Source organism: Protopterus annectens, chromosome 3.part1 (assembly GCF_019279795.1).
Source record: "Protopterus annectens isolate FY-2018-M chromosome 3.part1, PAN1.0, whole genome shotgun sequence".
NCBI lineage: Eukaryota > Metazoa > Chordata > Ceratodontiformes > Protopteridae > Protopterus > Protopterus annectens.
The window spans coordinates 1697728336-1697751595 of NC_056732.1; the positions used below are offsets into that span (position 1 = coordinate 1697728336).

General features: G+C 41.4%; 1 protein-coding gene across 1 annotated transcript in view; it reads right to left on the bottom strand.

Annotated features, from left to right (window-relative positions):
• The window catches only part of LOC122798625 (TBC1 domain family member 20-like), a 381335-nt gene that overhangs the window by 125291 nt on the left and 232784 nt on the right, over nucleotides 1-23260 (bottom strand). The gene's annotated exons all lie outside the window — the stretch shown is intronic.

The following is a 23260-nucleotide window of genomic DNA, read 5'->3' on the forward strand; positions in this document are numbered from 1 at the left end:
ATGCACCATGAGTAGATCAGATCACTGCGGAAGCATTTGAGGCTTGAGGCGATATCCTGCTCCACAGATTGAGCTGCTATGGGTTACAGAACAGATACCATTGACATGGATGAAGGCCCATCATTGTATCCATCCACAAGAAGGACAACAGGGAATGCAAGAACTACTGTGGCATCAGCATGCTCTACATCACTGGCAAAGTCTTTATGAAGATCATACAATCTAGGCTGTAGAAACACTGTGAGCAAACCATCAGGGAAGAACAGGCCAGATTCAGACTGAACTGAGGATGCAGTGATCAAATCTTCATCATCTGTCAGCTAATGGAGAAACAAATCTGGTGTGGACAATGTACGGTTATAGTCTTATTGATTTCAAGTCTGCATTTGACTGTATCCACTGACCTGTCCTGTGGAAGACACTGGAGACTGAGCATGTACCAAAGAAAATCAGACTCTGTCAAACGTCATACAATGGTTCATCCAGCCAGGTACGCATTCAGAACAAACTGTCTGAAGAGCTTACCACCCACACTGGGGCCTACCAAAGGGATGAGGTCTCTCCACTGATGTTTAACATAGAGGTGGATGCCATTATGAGGAGACTATTTGAGGGCAGGAGTGGAGTCCAGTACAATGAAGCCCATTCTGCGACTGACCTGATGTTTGCAGATGACAGTGTAATTTTCGCATAGAGTGATGATGAGGCCAAGCATATCCTCTACATCGCCCACATTGCCTAATCGTATGGCCTACTGATAAAATGTGGACAAGACCAAAGTGATGGCAACTGACAGGTCACACGCCACTGTCCACCTTGGGGGAGTTCAGATGGAACAAATGCAAGAATTCAAGTATCTGGGTTTGCTGGTCCAGGAGAAGAAGATGGCATCAATAGCTGAAGTCCATATAAGGACTGGACAAGCCACCTCAGCATTTGCCTTGCTCAAGTGGTGTCAATGGAAGAGGACAAACATCTCTAGCACCACCATGATTTGCCTTTTCTGGGCACTGATCTTGCCAATTCTCCTTTATAGATTGGAAACATGGATCCTCCTTAAGCAGGACCCAAAAAGGCTTGAGGTTTTCGAAATGCAATGCCTGCACCAAATCTTGAAACTCTCACTTTGTAACTGCATTAAAACCGACAGCATCCAGACCAGATGTGACCAGCAGCCAATGAACAGCGAACAGATCCGGAAGAGGAGAAGGCCATGCTGGTTTGGACATGTGTACACGATGGACACCTGCTGTTTGCCATACAGACTATTATGGAAACAGCACCCCACGAACAGGAGAGTTTGCAAATCTGCACCAAAGAAGACATGGGCCAAATAGGTTGAAGAGGACCTGAGAAGCTGGCAACTCGACCTACAGGAGGCCAGAAACATTGCTATGGATGGATCAGCATGGAAAGGCATCATGAAGCAAATCCAGAATTGAATGGCACCCACAGCAGCATACTGACTACAGGGTCGACCTCCTTTGCCAACCACCAGCTAGGAACAAAAGAAGATTTCCTTTGTACACAGTAATAAGAATTTTCTTCCAGATATTGGGAGCATACATTTCCAGGACATACCTGTTTATTAGGATTGATATGGGTTCGACTACTCTGTCAGCAAAGGCGAATGTATTCACTGGGGAGGTTATCTGTGGCAAGAGTAGGAGCTTTACACTTTGAGTGTATTTTTAATGGCAGAATTGTGGACAGGGTTTAAGTATACTCAGGAAATGTGAGTTGCTGGGAAGGAAAAGAATAATGTGTAAAAGGTTATTTATTGTTAGTGAGAGAGACTGAATCAAAAATGTGTGTGGAACTGCTTAGAAATTAGTTCAGTAAGGTTTTATGTGGAGATGGTTGGCTTAATTGGCTTGGATATAGTAACTTGTGAAGAGAAGACCAGAACTGCTTGCAGTTCTTGTTGTAGGTGTCCCGAAATGAATCAAAGTCAGTTTTCTTATCAGATCTTATGTGTGTTTTAGTGAAGATACAAAGTTCTTTAAAATGTTGCATGCTGGACTGGGTTTTACCCAGAAGTCATGACTTCCAAGTTTTCTCTCTGTTTCATTAGTTGCTTAGTGGCTCTGGAGAGCCAACGGACAGGGTTATACCTTATTCTTTTGTGTCTGGCTCAGGCAATTTGATTTAGTATCCTGAGGTAGCTTTCAATGAAGTGTGCAACACCTTCATCTGAGTTCAGTGCTTTTAAAACATTCCAGTTGGGGAGAGCGAGTGTGTGTGAGAAACAGAAACACACAGACAGTGAGTGTGTGTGGTGTATGTGAATGTGTGAGTGTAATGAAGGAGCCTTGAATAGCCTACCTGTCCTTGAGGGAAGTGACCTCAGCACAAGAAGCTGTAGTAATTGGTCATTTTGGACCATTTCTAGCTCTTTTGAAGTTCCCTGGTTAAAATCTGCCTCTGGCATTTTTTTGAAGCCATATTGCTCAGACACAGCTCCACGTGGTCCTGTTGAGTCTTCCTGGCTACAGAGAACTGAAAAAAAGCGACTGCTTTCCTGATTAAGTATCCTGCTGTTTTTTATATTTGATTTACCTTCTACTGCTTACCTAGAGCAAGCTTTAACTGTTTTTCATAGTTATTTACTGCATTTTTTTATTATCTGCACTCAAAGTACATTTTAGTCGAAATTAGTCTAATTCAAGTCGAAAAGTGTTTGTTTGCTGTTTAATTTAATTGTTTGGCTGCCCACTAAAGTGTGCTAGCCTGTACTACTGACTTATTACCTTTTCTGCATTTAGCCGAGTTGCCACTAGAGCACCATCGGGCAGCGCCGGTTAAACTATTTCTGGCTCTGTAAAGTCTGCTCTTCATTTTTTCCCTTAGAACTGCTCTACTTGTAATCTAAACAGTCTATTCTCTATCTGTAAAGCTCAGCACTTGCTCCTAAAGAATTTTTTAGTCAGGTAAAGCACTTCTATATTATACAAAGTACTTCACTAGCTTAAAACCCCCTTGAGTACCCACTTCCTATAGGTCCTTTCTGACTCAGTTACACAGCAAACTTTTTCATTTCTTCTAGCATGTCAAAGGGTCAGTTGCTAGCGTCCTCTCTTGCTCAGCTGGTGAATCTGGGAATATTGAGGCAATGTTACAATTACCTCATGTACACAGACAACCCTCTCCTCCTCCCACAAAACACAAATACATGCGAGAGATGCAACTATATAGCCAAACTGGAGGCTGAGCTCTCTCAACTCAGGACTGGCAAAACCAGACAGGAGGAGAAGGTAACCACACACACCATAAACCCAGTCTCACATAGAACTATCACAACTACAAATCAAACACATAAACACACAAAGACATACTCGGAGGCACTGATCAAAATCTACCAAAACAGCAGAGGCCTCCAAAGCAGACACCCAAACAACTGCCACCTCATGACATAACACAAGCAACACATAGATCACAAAGTCAGTGTGCAAATCAGTCACAGCCCTTAAGGCCAAACACAATGCCAGACACACTTGTCATAGGTGACTCCATAGTCAGACACACTGACGCCCCACTCACCAGACTGAACAAGGAGAGGGTCACAGTAAGCTGCCTGTCGGGCGCTAGAATCCGCCACATAACACAAGCACTCAGGTCACTCCACAGCAAGTACAAGTATGACTCAGTCATTGTCCATGCCGGTGTGAATGACCTGAGACATACCTCCCTGGACTACATGAAAAGAGACATAAAGGAGCTCTCAGATTATGTAGCCCAGGCTGGTATGACCCTGACCCTGAGCAGTATCCTACCTTCACCAAGAATGATGCCACAATACAGAGACAAAATGATCAGTTTTAATAATTGGCTTAATTTCTGGTGTCATTCTAAGGGGATCCAATGCCTGTCTGCCTGGAATCACACGCTTGACAAGCCACGCTGCTTCGCAAAGGACGGCTTGCACCTGTCACCCCTGGGTTTCCGGATATTGGCAAAGGCTCTTGCCACCCCCATAGTGCCTTTTTTAGACAGGGCTCAAATTCTAAACCCACCGCCCTAGAAAACAATAATGGAAAAAAACTAAGGGTAATGCTGCTCAATGCCAGAAGTCTAAATCTCAAGATGCACGCCCTCGAAGCCCTCCTCAGTATGGAGAACATTGATGTCTGTGCTGTGACTGAAACCTGGTTCAAGGCTCCTGAGAGCACCCCGCACTATCAGGTTTTACCTCATATCATGCATTCCGCCCCAAAACCCGGACCGTACCACAAAGGAGGTGTATCCATATTCATCAAGGATACCCACACCTCCAGGCTGGTGGCAACTCACGAAGCATCAGAGACCATTCAGGTGCAATTAACCATAGGCAAAACTGCTCTACAGTTTGTAGCATGTTACAGGCCACCCTCTCAAACTCAGGAACCCCACATAGCCTTCCTGAAGACACTGGAGAGTATAAATGTCTCTCCAAACACCATCATATTGGGTGACTTCAACTACCCAAACATAGACTGGGAACATTACTCAAGCCCCAATACCCTAGCCCAAAGGTTCCTGGAGTTCATAAACTCAAATGCTATGGAACAACTTGTCACCATTCCCACAAGAGGTGAAAATATACTAGACCTGATCATCACAAACATGGGGACAAAATGCTCCACACCAGAAGTATATCCCTCATTGGTGAGATCAGACCATAAACTAATCTCACTGGAGATCCACATCCCGTCCCCACCCCCAACAAAAAAGACCACAGTGAAGAACTTCTCAAAAGCCAACTTCACACTTCTTAAGACTGGTGTGGTATCGTTCAAGGCCCCTGAGCCATTGGAAACCACAACCCATGCTGCTGAATCCCTTACAAATGCTTTCTACGAGCGCCTCCAGGATTGCATGGATCAAGCAATCCCAAATAAAATCAAGACCCTTTCCACCAAAGGCAAGCGCCCGATCTGGTGGACCCCAGCCATAAACAAACTTTACAACAAGAGGAGAAAGCTACTACAAGATAGAGCAAAATCCCTAAAAGGGAAGACATCTCTGAACAATACTAGTAAAAAACTATGATCACTCATAAAATCATCCAAGGCCAACTTTGAGAGAAAAATCGCCAAGGACTCAAAAGACAATCATAAGGCCTTCTTTAGCTATGTTAGAAATCTGGGTTGAAACTCCCAGATATGCTCAGAATTAGTCCAAAATGATACAAAAATCACTGAACCCACAGACATTGCAAACATACTGGCAGACAGGTTCAGTGAAAATTTCTCCTCCCTCCCCAAAAGGAGAAATATCTATCCCAGCAGAGTGTAGCCTCCCAATCATCTCAAATGCCCAGGTGAGAGCTGCTCTCTCTAAAGCTAAAAACACAGCATCAATGGGACCGGATGCTGTCCCCGGCTGTGTGCTACACGAACTCAATGAGGAACTAAACCCACACATAAGGCTGCTGTTTAATCTTAGCCTTACCACAGGATACATACCCAAAGAGTGGCGTAAGGCAACTGTGGTCCCACTCCACAAAGGCGGTGCTTCTACGGACCCTGGTAATTACCGCCCCATAAGCTTAACAAGCCTGGTCTGCAAAGCTATGGAGAGGATCATAATGGAACTCATAAATAAAGACATAGGGGACCTACAGACATTGGAATCCGGAAATTAGTTTAAATGGAAGATTTACAACAACTTGGTCGATGTTGAACAGACCAATGTCTATTATGAAAGAGCTATACAATGACTCTTGACAATGCAAATCTAAAATACCCATGTATATAAAAATATATAGATAAATAACCCATATGCACAAGAGGTACACCAATGTGAGAACAGAACACATGGAACATGTTGCTGAGAAGTTCAACCGACAAGTGCACATCGTACAGTAAACCCTTTTGACACTTTCATAGCAAACATAGGGTTGATAATATAACTGAAATGGCCAGTTACTCTCAAAGACAGAACCCTTTAAGTCAAAACGGATACTGCCAAGACAGTCACAAATATAGACACAACTTTATAAAAACTCTTCAAAATCTATGTCATGATAATTATAAAACAATTAGAATATAATAGCATAAACCTGCTTGCAATAAAAACTAAATCATATTAGTGTCACGTAGGCAATTAATAATCTTCCAATGGTCTCAAACAGCGTCATTTCCTATTAGCTCCTACAATACATTCATGCTATGAACCAAGTAAAATAACAGTAAAAATCACGGCTGTGAGCCCAGCTAGTGTAAACATACCCAGACTCTGTGTACTGCTAATGTGTGAAACAACCATTACTTAATCATATAGCAGCATTGGGTCTGACAATCAATCTAAGGACCCAAAGGTAGTGTACACGAACATAATGAATGATGGCTACGGGGCATATAAATAGAATACCCGAAAGCCTGCTGACCATAATTAGTAGTTATAGCATATGTTTACATGTAATGATCATAATATAGTATAAGACAACGATCTCTTGGTCATATTAATTCCAATGGTCGATCTACGAGCCTTGGAGTGATGTATAGAAGTAATAGTAAATACTAGCTGCAAGGCATATGGAAAGAATATACCACAAGCCTGCATACAGGTGCTGGTCAAGGTTATCAATACTACAACGACTAGTGCATGCCATTAGCGCTGATAGAAGGGGGTGTACCGGTGATCACAAAACCAATGCTCAGATGTTGTCTAAACTATAATGGTACTGGCTGCAAGGCATATGAAATGAAATATCACTAGCCTGCATGCAATTGCTGGTTCGGATTCTTGATATCACTACAACTAGCACACGCCATGTGTACTGCCATAAAGAAAAGTACCCATTATCGCAGAACCAATGCTATGGTATTTGGTAAAATACAGCGGTACTTATGTATAAATTATACATGTTATACCCTATAAGGCATGATAGCTCGAACTTATACCCACCCACGAATTTTGCTACATGTACACAACTGGGGGGAGGTGCTACCTGGTGTATTAGTGTAAGTGTATAACATAAGGTGTATGTACTGTTATAAAACTATGTGGGCAGAACCCATTCTCATACCAATCTATACATATGACTGAAGATGTTAAAGCATGGTAGTCCAATGCATTTGGCCAACAAAAAATATATAACCGGTAAAAAAGACCCAAACTGTATTAAAGTGCCAAAAGTAGAAAATTTCAATGGCTTGGATGTATATACACCCAGACTGAGGATATCGGACTATTTTTATGAAAAAATTCAATGGTGGCTATTATATGCCAACTCAATATTGTTACCTGACAGAGCTACCCATTAGAGAATATGCTGGTACAATAACTATAAAGGCCTAGATTTAAGTATGGGTCTCAAGGACAGGGTCTCGTTCAGGCCTAAACACCTGTGTGCACCCAGCCTGAGGATCCACTTTAATTCCAACTCCTCTGTGATATTAACAATGTCACCACCCCTCACTGTGGGATGTACCACTTGTAAAACTTGGAATAAAAATTTGTGGTCATCGCCAAATGCAAGCATGTGCTTGGAGATGGCACTGTACGTCTCCTTCCGTCATTTGGACAAGCCTACAACTTGAGAACTACTAGAGGGAGACCCTACTTTGGAGATGGAAAGTTAACTGGCCCTAAAAAACCCGAATACAACAAACAGTTATCTATAGTCATGCCACTAGGTACTAACATACATTTTGTACAACGGGTTATTACTGACAATTGGCACTCACTAATGGCGGATCATGAAATAAAGCAGATTGTGGGCAACTGTCCGAAATATACTTTTAAGAACTCTAGTAATTTGAAACAACTATTGTGCTACCCGAGACTATCTGGCACTACGTGTAATGAGTTTCCTCCGTGGCAAATGGGCACGAGGAAGTGCAGGTCTTGTGCCCAATGTGCCCACATTGATAGCTCCAGGTTCTTCAGATGCCCAAATGATGGGAAATTATGGGAATTATACCACAGCTCCAATTGTAATACCAGAAATGTGGTCTATGTGGCATATTGCCGGACTTGTTTCTCGTTCTATGTTGGAAAAACCAACAGAACCATCAGGGAAAGAATCCGTGATCATCTATATGCATATGGATGGAAGGAGACATACAGCGCCATCTCCAAGCACATGCTTGCATTTGGCGATGACCACAAATTTTTATTCCAAGTTTTACAAGTGGTACATCCCACAGTGAGGGGTGGTGACATTGTTAATATCACAGAGGAGTTGGAATTAAAGTGGATCCTCAGGCTGGGTGCACACAGGTGTTTAGGCCTGAACGAGACCCTGTCCTTGAGACCCATACTTAAATCTAGGCCTTTATAGTTATTGTACCAGCATATTCTCTAATGGGTAGCTCTGTCAGGTAACAATATTGAGTTGGCATATAATAGCCACCATTGAATTTTCTCATAAAAATAGTCCGATATCCTCAGTCTGGGTGTATATACATCCAAGCCATTGAAATTTTCTACTTTTGGCACTTTAATACAGTTTGGGTCTTTTTTACCGGTTATATATTTTTTGTTGGCCAAATGCATTGGACTACCATGCTTTAACATCTTCAGTCATATGTATAGATTGGTATGAGAATGGGTTCTGCCCACATAGTTTTATAACAGTACATACACCTTATGTTATACACTTACACTAATACACCAGGTAGCACCTCCCCCCAGTTGTGTACATGTAGCAAAATTCGTGGGTGGGTATAAGTTCGAGCTATCATGCCTTATAGGGTATAACATGTATAATTTATACATAAGTACCGCTGTATTTTACCAAATACCGTAGCATTGGTTCTGCGATAATGGGTACTTTTCTTTATGGCAGTACACATGGCATATGCTAGTTGTAGTGATATCAAGAATCCGAACCAGCAATTGCATGCAGGCTAGTGATATTTCATTTCATATGCCTTGCAGCCAGTACCGTTATAGTTTAGACAACATCTGAGCATTGGTTTTGTGATCACCGTTACACTCCCTTCTATCAGCGCTAATGGCATGCACTAGTCGTTGCAGTATTGATAACCTTGACCAGCACCTGTATGCAGGCTTGTGGTATATTCTTTCCATATGCCTTGCAGCTAGTATTTACTATTACTTCTATACATCACTCCAAGGCTCGTAGATCGACCATTGGAATTAATATGACCAAGAGATCGTTGTCTTATACTATATTATGATCATTACATGTAAACATATGCTATAACTACTAATTATGGTCAGCAGGCTTTCGGGTATTCTATTTATATGCCCCGTAGCCATCATTCATTATGTTCGTGTACACTACCTTTGGGTCCGTAGATTGATTGTCAGACCCAATGCTGCTATATGATTAAGTAATGGTTGTTTCACACATTAGCAGTACACAGAGTCTGGGTATGTTTTACACTAGCTGGGCTCACAGCCGTGATTTTTACTGTTATTTTACTTGGTTCATAGCATGAATGTATTGTAGGAGCGAATAGGAAATGACGCTGTTTGAGACCATTGGAAGATTATTAATTGCCTACGTGACACTAATATGATTTAGTTTTTATTGCAAGTAGGTTTATGCTATTATATTCTAATTGTTTTATAATTATCATGACATAGATTTTGAAGAGTTTTTATAAAGTTGTGTCTATATTTGTGATCTTAGTATTGTTAGTCACGTATAGTGCAGGAGAATTAGTTCGCTAACAGGAAGTGGCGCTGTCTAGCAGTATCGAGAGAAGTGAACTCCAGCTCTATATATCAAGTTTAGTATTTCAAATTGTAACGTCTGAGGAAGCTATTTTTGATAGTGAAAGCGCTTACGTTCTTTATTTTAATAAAGCTGTTTTACATCTACGGATTTTCCATTTGGATTATCGTGTTTGAACTATCGTTTCAGCAACAGTGTTTGTGCATGTGCTCTTTTTGATTCTCTACATTGGTGTTTATCCGTCTGCAGCTTTGGGACTGTTTTTATTCATTTTACGCTTTTGTGGGTTTGGTTTTTGGTCATATATATATATATATATATATATATATATATATATATATATATATATATATATATATATACACACAAGCTTTTAATTTCCCCTACACGAAAACACATCCCTCAAAGTGGCTACAGATACTCAGGCTCAAACCCTGTACCTTGGGTACAGGGTAAAAAAAGCTAAAGTCCCTAGCCACCACCACTTGTGAACTTTCCCCAGGTTTTGTGCTAAGAGGTTGAGTGCTGTGGTGAGAAGTGAGAAATGAATTCACTAAATGATAGCCATTAAGTTTCAGTCTTCCTGCTTTTCAGAAGGCTTCTGATTTGGCATAGTACTATGTTGTTCTGATTATAGTGCATAATGTTCTGGTTTCAAAACTTGCCAGTGAAATGCATGGTGGTAACACAACATTTACTCTAGCAACTTTACAAAATTATACAAGCAATGTTTAAAATGTGTCCCTGTTTTTTGACCTTTTACCCCCCCTCCAAAAAAAATGAAACTGAAAATAAGTGTGAGATGCTGCCTGTGCAAGAAGCCTATGACTTACACTACTGTCATTCTATTTATAGTGTGGGTGTGGAAGTAGACTTTTATGATGGAAATGTTCTGAATTGGGCAGTTTTGTCATTATTGGTTCATGCGTTTTGTTTCATTGCCTACAGTACAGCCTACTGGAAATATGTTCAAACAATAAATTTAAAATGCACTCTGTCTAACAAGTGTGTTGTATTATACAAGGAATATAATTTAAAACAAGTGTGTTGTTTTATACAAGGAATATAATTTAACAAAGTCAGGAAGGTGTATCAAAGAAAAGAACACATGTATGTTTCTTGTTTTGTGTGCAAGGGGCCAATGATTTGAAAACAGCCCAAAGGTAATCTTTATCCACCACTGGCCAGATGCATTTTCTTTGGATGTGGTGTGGGTTTCAATGCTATTTCAATAAATGTAAGTTTCAAGGGCAGAGAAGTTTTAATGCCAAGGCTATTTTTATTGTGAGACAGTATTGCTTTGTTTACCGGATGTCTATTAGTGTTTCTGCATTGTTGTGCTGAAAAATGCAAAATAAAATCCAAATAATCATTGTAGAAGTAAAGCAGTATGCATTCATTAGTGTTTATGGTAAATGGGGGTGAAATAGACAGGTAATGGGACATTGGAATGGCTGCAGGGGGACTCTGGTGCCATATTTTAGTTGTCTGTTCTTCAATTTGCGTTTGAAAGTTGGCATCCCACAATTCCTTTGGAGTGGGTGGGGTTACGTAATTATGTATGCAAATTAGATGATAATCAGCATACAGATTTGTACCTATTTTTCATGGGCCTTGTCCAGATTTTTGATGTTTCCAGATTGAGAGGTCTGTGTCCAGATACTCACGGATACCTGCAGTGACTGACTGTTGAGATACCAGGTATTGTTCTGCTCACCAGAGAATTACTCCCACTGGAATTCAAGCAGAAAGTTACCAAATAACTTTCATCTCTATCTACAGGACACAGCCAGAATTTAGGACATGACAAAATCAGGCACCTTGTAGGTACCCTAAGTGTGCCAGAAGTTGACCCATAGGAGAGGCAAGGAAACCAGACACAGGGAAGGCTCCCCATTTCCTATAAAGTAAGCAAACAATGCACACTGAACCCTTGGCTACCAAGGGAGAAGGGGCAGGAGTTACAGTCTTGTTCAAAAGGTAAGGCATAGACCAGCCTGGGGAAACAGGTTCCCAGAATGGACATGTCCATGTCACATGTCTCCTTCTGACCTGCTGACACAGCAAAAAAGAAATCCCCTAGGCATACATAAACCTCCCTCTGGAGGACCCCCTGTCTCTGAAAGTACAATCCTAGTCTGTCCCAAACAGCCAACCCCAACCTCCCTTACAAAGGGCACTGGTGTACACAACAGGACCATGCTAGACAAGCAGGGCAAAGAAACTCATTCTACCAAGGATCAGCTTTTGGAACCTACCTGGATACCTACGCTTACCTAGAGGAATAAACTCCCTGGTAAAGGAAACGGCAGTCATAAAACTCCTCCCCCACCCAAATAGGGAATACAGTAAATCAACCACCAGCTTGGTCAGAATGGAATACAACAGCCAAACTAGATTCATACAATGAGGGGGTGAAAGTGTCGCACAAGACTAGTGATCCAGGAACAACCCAAATAAGGTCTTCATCCCTAGGTACTGTCCTTAGAGGTACCAGCAGATAAAGAAAGGAATGACCTTCCCAGTTGTTGGGGATTTGACAAACCTAGGCCTCAACCTTATTCCCAGCTTCATTGGAAGGGTAACCCCAAAGTATCCCCAAGTGCCTCAGGCATGCCTGTAAGCAGGATGCCCTGGCACCCACAGAATGGAGCAACAAGGTGGTCACAATCATGCAGGTCAAATGGAGTCTTGACTGCTCTCATCTGCAAGTAAACAAAGAGAAGGAAAGCAGTCACTGACAGAGAAAATCGACAACTGATGGAAAGTGCAAGGCTACCTACCTAGACTGGACAGCCCCAAGCTGGGAACCCAAAGAGACTCTATAGCCAGGTGAGACCATACCAAAGGCCTGCCAGCAAGGACCTGGGGGGTTCTTCAGTAAGACAACTCCCGCCAGAATCCCAGTGGAGCAAATTGATGCCAAAGCCCTATAAACAGGAGATAGTGAAGGATCTCTTTCAATACCGGTTAGGACGCAGGAACGCCCAGGGAGTCCAAAAAAGACCACCTACATCAATAGGAAAGCTAACCTAAAGATAAGGACAACCACTAAGGCCTCAAAACACTGAAGGGAGGACAACAGGCAAAGAAGGTCACTGCCACCTCCCCTTTCACTTCACATGGGGAAGGGTAATGCCTCTCCAGAGAGGAAAGTGTCAGTCAAAGATGACCAGGGGTTTAAGCTATCCCAGTGTCGTAGAAAGAAGAAGAGACCCTTCCTTTTTCAAGCAGAAGCAGAACTGTCCACATCTGCAGAACGATGAGAGTCAGATGATGTCAAGAGTGCTGCAAAGGAACTAATGGCTCTAGTCCTCCTGTGAAATACCCTCATGGTCAGCTCTCCCTCTAAGGCTAACCACAGAAAGCCCAACTCTATCTCCCATGAACCAACCTGACCTAATACCATTAAGACAGTCATCCACTCAGAAGCTGGGGTAGCTACAGAGTTCTTGTTCCCACACTTGGGTATCTGCAGGGCTTCTACCTTCTCCTAGAAATGTGAGAGCTTGGATAGCATAAAATATGTCCCCCCAATGTACAGACTGCCAGCCCCCAGCTATAAATGAGCTGAATAAGGACTGCAACCAATGCCTGAAAAATAAACCCATTATGACAGGCATGCCTTGCAAGATGCTGTCCAGATCAACCAGCAGGGTGGACCTCATCAGTCATAATCCATGCTGTAAGTCAGTAATGATGCATACTGCCTCTGACACTATTTACCATGGACAACAGAAAACATTAGAAGTGGACTGCCACAAGAATGACATTAAAATGAAATCATTCACAATCCAAAACAGAGGGACAGCCTTGCAAGCAGTGCAAAATAACAGGGACTGTTTCTTGGACACACAAGACACACAGTTGTGACTTCATCCCAAACTGGCACAGGGGCATATCTTCCTGCCAATCCTGTCCCTCTTTCAAGCTACTTTATATCCAAATAAGAGAGAATGGCAAGTGACCTTAAGGCCTAGTGAAGGCCCCTAAACCAGTCAAACGTTAGCGTAGGAATAACAAAAAATCCCTTTCTCCAAACTGCAGGGAACAAATGGCAAGCAATAGCTTTCCTAGAACTTGCTTCAGCAGATTAAGTGTACCTCCAGGCCTCTAGCAAGAAATCTGTGAATACAGACACTACAGAAGGGATGTGCCAGGAAGATCCAAGGAACTGCACAAGACAAGAGACAAGTAATCCCCTTGAGTAATGCAATGCTTCCTTAGGGAACATATCATCCCTGTGATACCACAGCTTTATCAGTTTAAAAGGAATGCTTTCTTGCACAACCTCTTGAGAAGCTGGCAAGAGAGCCCAACAGACTCCAAATGATCCAGCTCCAATGTGCAGGCCAGTGACAGATGCATGTGATGTGTCCAAATGATATGGATCCATGCTTGTGCATCAAAGACAACGTAACACCCAAGTCCCTATGAGCAAAAACCTCTACCTACAACTCTAGGTCCCAAAAGCTTAACATTCATGCCTGTGCCATGGAACTTTAACAGGGCCAACAGACACAGCTAAACTTAGTGTGTAGCCCTAGAATAAGAAGCTTTAACAGTGATGCTCTCTGATCCATACCTAGATGGTATGAAGAATCACTCTCCTCACAATCAAGCTAGTAGCTGATGGCAGTCAGTCAGGCAAAAGAAAGTCAGTGCTGATAGATGCCACAGTGGCATCTGAGGCTGTGTCTCTCTGAGACTCAAGTCCTCCACAGAAGAGGAACCAAATGCACCATTTCCCACTAAAAGAGGATGATCCCAACTTATGAATGGCGAGGGAAGCCACATACGCAATGAGAACCTATCACTAGGGGAAAAGGTCCCAGTCAGTCCTCCCAATAAAGTCTAAGGATCTGAAACTCTGGCTATTAAAGCCCCTCCTATATTTTACTTGTTTTGAAAGGGACATATATACACTTCAGATTCTCTTATCCTTTCCCCAGGTGTTTTCAAAGCGCAATGAAAATGGAACTGTAGAAGAATACCCTGAAGCAAGCGTGGCCCCATGACACAAAGTGCAGAAACTGATAACCTAGAAGCTACTGACTGAATGGAGGTAACGGCTTTGACCTGGCTGGGTGGGGACAGGATGGACTTCATCTAACACCATTCAAGGGGATGACAAGTGGTGGCTAGGCTCATCACATTACTGAAGTGCAATGGTTGTAGATGATCACTCACAGAAGTGGCCAACAAATTCATATCGTTTGAAGCAATGCATGCACTACTGAATCCGTGAGACAGGTATGTGGGAGCTCATGGCTCTCCCCAACCAGGTACCTAGCCATCTAGTCAGGGCAAGTCTCCAAACCACCTACTGGTTACGTGGGATGGGCAGGGACTTTCACAAGAATAGAATCTGGTCCACTCTAAACACCGGGCTCTCAACTTCTAGGTTAATGAATGAGTCTATAGCTCCCCCCAATAGTCCAGAAATACCTTGACCTCACCTCACTCCTGGAAGGAATGAACAAGCTGATGGGGGACATGTCATTTTGTTGGGATTATTTATAATGCTGCTGTGATTTCATTACAAAAAATAAAGGGTGTGTATTGATGTATAAAATTAATGTTTTAATATTTTATATTTATTTTATTTATTTGACATTTGTTAACCGGGTTAGTCTGGCTGGGCAGAGCCCTTTTTCAGGAAAGACCCGAGGAGAAAAGCTCCAGTATTACATTACTTACACATTAATCAACAAAGACAGTAATTTACAAAACAAGAAGTAATACAATAAAAAACTAACATTCTTAGTGTATGCCTAGTTCAGTTTTTACAAAATAAAACATATTCTGAAGTGAATACAAAACTATAAGCAACAGGGATTTATCCGCAGGGATTAAAGGCAAGTAAAAATAATGTAGAAGACAAACAGAGACCAGATTTTAGCATATTTGAGGAAAGTTGTAGTGAGAGAGGAGAAGAATATAGAAACAGCACAATGTAGAGCATATTGTAAGGAGAGGACTACAAAGGTATACAGTTAGAGGTAGTACAGAGTAGAAAAAAGTAAGAGGCGTTAAGGACTAGAAAGGAGGAGAACAGGTAGGAAGCCATGTGAGGACAAGTATGGTATTGTCTGATAGGGCAACAGTCAATGTAAAAGAAATACAGCTTATGTTGGGTCTTAGCAGAGACATGTCCATGATTTGTGAAAGTAGTCTTTAATTAATTGCTATTTTAAAGTTGTTAGCCTTATTTTATGACCTCTTCCAAACAGCACAAGCAGAGTGTTAGGGTCTGTGGTACCTCTGACTTCTTGGGGTAGTTTGTTCCATGCATTTGTTATGGAACAGCTATAGAGGAGTTTACCAATATTTTTGTTGGGCATGTAGATTTGCAGAAGGCTCTGTTGATAGCTGCGGACAGAGTGATTGGGGGTATAGGGCTGGATAAGAGTGGAGACAGAGGGACAGGAAGATGGCTGCTGTAGAATTGCATGGGCCAAGAGAAGCTGTGGTATTAGGATTTGGTGGTGAAATTCAAGCCATTGCAGGTTTTTTAGAACGATACAACGGTGGGTATGGTAAGGTAGGTTGGAGGCAAATCGAGCTATTTTGTTATAGGTGAGTTCTAGTTTAGTTAATATGTTAGACTGGAGGTGTGTCAGAATAGGGGCTGCATATTGCAGTGTGGAGAGGAGAAAGGCTTGAGGAAGGGAGAGTCTGGAAACATTTGTAAGGTATTTATTATGTCTCTAGAGCAGACCTAGTTTTTGATAGGTCTTTTTTATGCACTGCTGAGTGTGTAGACCAAATTATTGGAGATGGTCATCGATAATAACACCAAGTAGTTTGGTATGGGGGTCAGATGAGATAATAGTATTATTCAGGAGGAGACAGTGAAAGAGGTTTTGTGATGGTATAGGGGATGTAGGGAAGAACAAGAGGAGTTTGGTATGGGGTTCAGATGAGATAATAGTATTATTCAGGGAGGAGACAGTGAAGGAGGTTTTGTGATGGTATAGGGAAGTGGGGAGGAACAAGAGGAGTTTGGTTTTCTTAGGGTTCAGTAGTAATTGGTGGGAAGTAAGCCATCTTTCTACAGAATGGAGGGATTCTTGGGTTAAGGTATAAACGTGTGTGATGTTGTCAGAGCTGGAGATAATTGTGGACTCATCAGCATACTGAATGATAGTTGAGAGTAGACAAGCAGAGTGGAGGTCATTAATAAAGATGTTGAAAAGTAGGGGGACCAAGGATGGAGCCTTGGGGCACCCCAGTTTGTATTGGATGAAAGGGAGAGTAGTTGCTTTGCCATTTCACAGCCTGGAATCCATTAGAGAGCTAGCTGGAGAACCATGATATAGAAGGTTAGAGATGTTGAGGGAAGCAAGTTTGGAAAGTAGTAACCTATGTGAAACAGTATCAAGTGCCTTTGATAGGTCTAGGAACAGGAACAGGCAGGAAACTAATTTATTGTTATCATGTGCTTTTGAGATGGTATTAATAAAGGAAGTCAGAGCAGTAGCAGTACTGTGCTTTGGCCGAAAGTCATGTTGTGTGGAGGTATAATAAGATAATGTCATACAAACGATGATTTTTTTCATTAAAATTCAAAATGCAGCTGCTTCTTTGCCTTGTAGATGAGTGTAGAGTAATACATCAAAATGTCCAACTTTCTTTGCATAAAGGAACTCACTGAACCAATCAAGACCAATACTGTGAGGAATAACTGAGTAAATGTCTTTTATGCCAATAGTCAAAAAAACAAGTGTGTCTTTGAAAGGTATCTTGTTGATAGATTCAAGGAAACTCCAGGAGTCTGTATAGATATGAGTTTCATTAAAACCAAAGTGTTTTAGTTTATGGTCAAGATGTTTAGCCAAGGGGTGTGTAATGTTTTCCTTAGCATCTACTATGGGGTGCATGGGTGATTGTGTTAAATTCTTGTGCGACTTAGGTAGGCCAGACATTACTGACACTCTTGGATGTAAAAACTGATAACTAATTCAAAATTTCAATAGAAATATAACCTTCTATAAAGAGATCTTTTAGTTCACTCCTTATTTTTGTGTAAGCACCATTCAGTTCATTAATGGAAGATTTTACATAGGCTTTACTGTTTAAAATAAATAGCATTTTATTGTTATAGTCATCCAAGTTCATTAACACAACACCACCCCCTTTGTCCGGTTTTATAATCCTAATTCTATCCAACACATCTTTGATTTCATTAATGGTGACAGTCTTGAGTATGAATTTCAATATTCGTCCTATGCCTAGTAGGGAGTTTACGTATGTCTAGTTCACACATTCTCTCAAAGAAGGAACTCATAGGATGTAATGGAGGATTGTAAGTACTGGAAATGGCAAGAGGGTTAACAAATTGACTAGATAAAGAGTTCTGAATCAGAACCTTTAAGTTCAGCTTGCGGGTGTATAATTTTAGATCCATCAAAGTGGTGGCTACATTACACTTGTACTGGGGTACAAAAGTAAAACCCTTTGCAAAAATGTCACAATGTGAAGTGTCCATACAAACAAGAAAAATTGTAAACTTTAAAATCACCTAAAAAATTCATAATGATGTTACAAGGGGGTAAAATATGGTCATAAGTGCCTATGTTCAGGGGAATCCACTTCAATTATTTCCTGTTGTTGTTACGATTGTAAAAGGTTCTCCCTCCCCTGTTGTATTGTCCCCCCCTCTCCCATCGATTGTTTGGGTGATGAGAAGGTGTATACCTGTCTACCCAGTGGTTGTCCTGTGGGGGGGGTCTGTTCTTTAGACGCTCGGAGCGTCTCAGTGGAGGAAAATCTGCCTGGTCTAAAAAAACTTCCTCTGAACTATTGTTAGAGGCTTAAGCTTGAGATTCATTAATGAAGGTCACATTTTCGGCAGAAAATTTAGTACCCCATTCTTGTGAGGGTGGGGGGTTAGGGTTTGCTGCACCCTGTAGTCAGTCTTATCCCTAATTAATTGCTTCACTTTATGTGCCTTTATATTGGAACACATTTCATCAATGCTCTTAAAAATGCGAATATGCTCATATTTAAAATCATTATATTGTATATGACTACAAATATTATTGTTCAAATCACTGACTGTCTCAATTAACTCATTTATCAAAACTTCATTATGTTTGATAATAACATTCATATATTCTATTCCATGCTGGTCCAAGCTTTTCTTTTATGCATTCAGTAAAATAAGCATGGTCTAATTGCAAATGCTTACTTTAGCAAGACAATAAACTCTTCAAAAAGAGTGTGTAAATTAGTATTACCAGCATGAGTCCTGACTGAATGTCCGTGATTCAGATTACTGGAAGCAGATAACCAGTCTTTTAATACAGGTGCAGATGCTGAGCTGTTAAAAGCTTGTGTACCATGAGTGCTTCACTGTCCACAAGGAATAGAAGCTGTAAAAGTGCTGGAAATACCAGCCGACAAAGATTTGGAAGGTCCAGAGCTCATTTGGGAGGCATTTGAAAGATTAGAAGCAGTTAAAACATTTCTCATGCATGAAACTGCCATGTTGCCTACTGTACTAAGGCAGGAATTACCTCTGACGTCATCAGGGGCGTGGCACAAAGAGAATCCACTTTCTTAGCCAAATTCTGAACTATAGAAGTAAGTTTGTTACTGTTAAACACTATTTAATACTATAATTTATACATTTTTACATATTTATTTTCTGTTTTAATAGTGAACAAACTATTTATATAGCATATTTATTACATACAACTGTTTTACTGCATTTTAATGTTATGTCTTTAAGGGGGTGTGTCTTCTTTAATTTCATGATTATGATGCCTTCCACATGCCTTTATAAGGGGGACTTTACAATTTTATTGTATCTGATGAAGTTCTAATGTTCTGGGATGAAAGCGCTTATCTGTTTACCATCTATTACAAAATAATTAAACATATGTTCTCCATTGTCCAATATGGGTTTGCTCAAAGCATTGGTTAACTTTTTTGTTTTGATCTGATAGGTGGTGGTCTGTATGCCAATATAGTTGTGTCACAGTGGGAGAAGAAATGCTTTTTCCTTCGAGTTTCTATGGTTACATCAAACACTATACTCGATATGTGGATGATATTTCTATTTTATGGGATGGACCGGAGTTATTAATTAATGACTATTACTTACATTAATTCCACCACAGAATTTTTAAAGTTTACATTTACACATCATTTAGATGAAATTTCCTTCTTTGACATTTTCCTTGTTAAGGATTATCGAAATAAGAAATTTATGTTAAAAATCGTCAGAAAAGAGACGTATTCAAATTCTTTACTTCACTATTCAAGTTCCCATCCACTGAAACAGAAGAAGGCTATAGTGAAGGGACAATTTGTGCGTGCTGCATGGATGGTGTCTATTATGAAAGATTTTTTGTCTGAATGTGATACACTCAAGAAAGAAGTTATGTACTTACCATAATGTTCCATGTGAGTTGTTAATCTCGCCTTCATTCTTTACTGATGGGTTCGAAGCTGATCCCTCGGCTCACAGTTGGCCTATTGCAAAGCTTGAGGTCTTCAAATAGCTCGAGGCCAAGTCCCTATCCCATGATGCACCTGAGTTACCTGAGATCTTGTTTGCTGCATATAACAATACCATATGTCATTCTATCACACCCAAGAGAAGGTAAAGAAGGACTGAGCAACCAGGATGGATCCAGCATCTCGGTCATCTAAAAGCCCAGGAGGGGGTAGGAGGGAGGGATGTAAGAATGAAGGTGAAATGAACAACTCACATGGAACGTTATGCTAAGTATATAACTCCTTTATGTGAAGTTGTTCTATCTTGCCGTTCATTCTTTACTGATGGATAGCGTTCCAAGTATCATCAACCTTGGGTGGCTCAGGGAAGTATATTTCTCAGGACCGTGGATCCAATGGAGGCCCTGTCAACTTTGTAATGAGTGATAAAGGTATGAGGTTTTGACCAAGTAGCTGCTGTGCAAATGTTATCAATAGGAAGTCTGGCAGAAAAGGCAAAGGAGGTAGAAACAGCTCTGGTTGAATGAGCTTTAATTTTCATAGGTTCAAAGGTAAGTACTAGGCTATCTGCCAAAGAGTATCTATAATCCGAGCCAGAATGTGTTGGCTTTCACCGCCACCTTAGATTAGTTCCCTGTGCCTCTGTCCAGCAGAGCCATTAGTTCCCTGTGCCTCAGTCCAGCAGAGCCACTGCACTGATTCCTGGGGTAAATTTTCTGTATCCCATCCACTCGTCAAGGTTTCTCTTGAAGAGTGTTAGTGAGGGGCTCTGCCTAATGTAGAATGGAATCCTGTTCCAAAGCATGGGGAGTCTCTGGGACAGGAATCTATCCATCCAGCACGTCTTACTTATCGTTGTAGTGAGGTTTAGATCTCTAGAGCATGTAGCTCTTGGGGATTTGATTTTTTTAGGTGGAGCATGTCCATCAATTCTGGGTTGGTCATGGCCTTATATGTCAGGCAGAGATCACCTCTGAGTACACGGTATGCAACCGAGTATAGCTGGAGTTTCTTCAGTCAGGCTGCATACGGCATCTGTTTGAGGCCAGCAATCCTCTTCGTGAGGTACTTCTATGGTCTTTCCAGCTGTTGCAGATGTCTTGTAAGGTACATCCCAAATGGGACGTTGCACTCTATGATGGGTCTGATGAGTCATGAGTAGAGGGGCACAATAACCTCTTTTGTTCTAGATGCGAACCCTTTTGTGATTAGGTGGGCCACACAGAAGGATTTTCTAACCACCTTGGCAATATGATTATCAAAGGAGAGATTACTATCTACTTGGGTCCCCAGATCCTTTATTACATTTTCTGTATTTAGGGGACTACCACATATGTGGTAGTTTGCGGGTACGTTGTTTTTGCCAAAGGGGATGACTATGCACTTTTTGGCATTTAGCTTGAGGCCATGATTTTGACACCAGGTATCCGTTTCCGTGAGACCCTTCTGGAGGATGCCTGTATCAGCCGGAGAGTCAATTACGGCCCCCAGTTTGCAGTTGTCTGCGAACTTGGTCATCCATAGTACCTCTGAAAAGTATATACCGAACAGGAGGGGTCCCAGGACTGAGTCCTGGGGGATGCCACTTGTAATGGTTTAGAATCGGACCTAGAGCCTGAAACTCTCACCGTATGGGTTCTATCCGTGAGCCAACTGGCAACCCAGATCATGACGTAGGGGGTTATGTTTAGGCTGGTGAGCTGGTCTATAATACCAGAATGGGGAATGGTGTCGAAAGCCTTTGTAAGGTCTAGGTAGGCCGTGTGGACCTCCTTTCCCTCGTCTAAAGCCTTAGTAACCATCTCAAAGAAGTTCACCAGGTTTAGGAGGCATGATCTGCCCCTAACAAAGCCAAACTGGGTAGGGTCCAATGTTTGGACGTTCCCAATGTCTCTGTTAAGGAGTTCCATGATGATGTGCTCCATAGCCTTGCAGGCCAGGCTAGTCAGGCTTATAGGGCGATAGTTCCCGGGGTCTGTTGTGGCTCCACCTTTATGCTGTAAGGGCATATTGGCAGCTGAATAAGCAAAAGTGATACAATCAGATAACCATTTAGACAGAGTTGTTTTAGCCACTGGCCTACCCTTCCTGGAATCTGAAAATGAAATAAAAAGCTAGTCTGATTTCCTGAAATCTTTTGTTCTATCCAAATAAAATCTGAGCTGTCTGTGAACATCAAATTTGTGAAGCATGTACTCTAGATTGTTGGAATGGTTGGGGAAGAAAAGTGGCAAATCAATAACTTGGTTGAGAATAGTTTCAGAGCAAACTTTGAGCAAGAAAGAGGGGTTTGTTCGAAGAGAGACTCTGTCAGCATGGAAAATCAAATAAGGAGGCTTGATGGACAAAGCTTGAAGCTCTGACACACTGCGGGCAGAAGTAATAGCCACTAAAAGGATGGTTTTCCATGACAAAAATTTGAGGTCATATGAGGAAGCTGGTTCAAATGGCGAAAGAATTATGTGGGAAAGCATAAAATTTAGATTCCATGGAGAATAGGGAGATCTCACAGGTGGTCTAATATGAAAGGTCCCATTGAGAAAAGCTTTGGATAATTTGTGTGACATAATACTCAATCCTTGAAATGCCAGATGAAAGTTAGAAATGCAATAAGCTGAACACGGACTGTTGCTGCTGCAGCTCCTTTATTGAATATCATCAAAAGAATGAATTACTCACTACTAAGGCAACAGAAAGTAAAAGAATCAAACACTAAAAACCAAACTGTTGCACCACAGCCAAAGTAAATTCGTGGACACAGAATCAAATAAAATCCTACAAGTCTATTTATTGAATAAAAACAAGCATGAGAACACTTGTTGAGTAGAAAAACCTTTCGGTCCTGTTGTTGACAATGCTTGCGATATTCCTAAAATAGTTATTCACAGGTTACTCCATGTGTTAAGATAGTTGGTCCCAAAAAAATTTGGAAACTGTCCTTCAACTAATAAAAAAGCGTACTGTCCAGCAGATGTGTATTCACATATGGTGGCTCGCCAAAATTCCAGCACAGTGCAAAATCTTTACCTTCGTAAAATAACGCACATGGAACAAATGTTGCTTTTCCGTTGCTAAAAATCACAAAGGCAAATTAACGAGAAAAAGACTCCAAATCAGTAAACCCCAAACACACGATAAGCGCTTTCGGTTTTCAACTTCTTC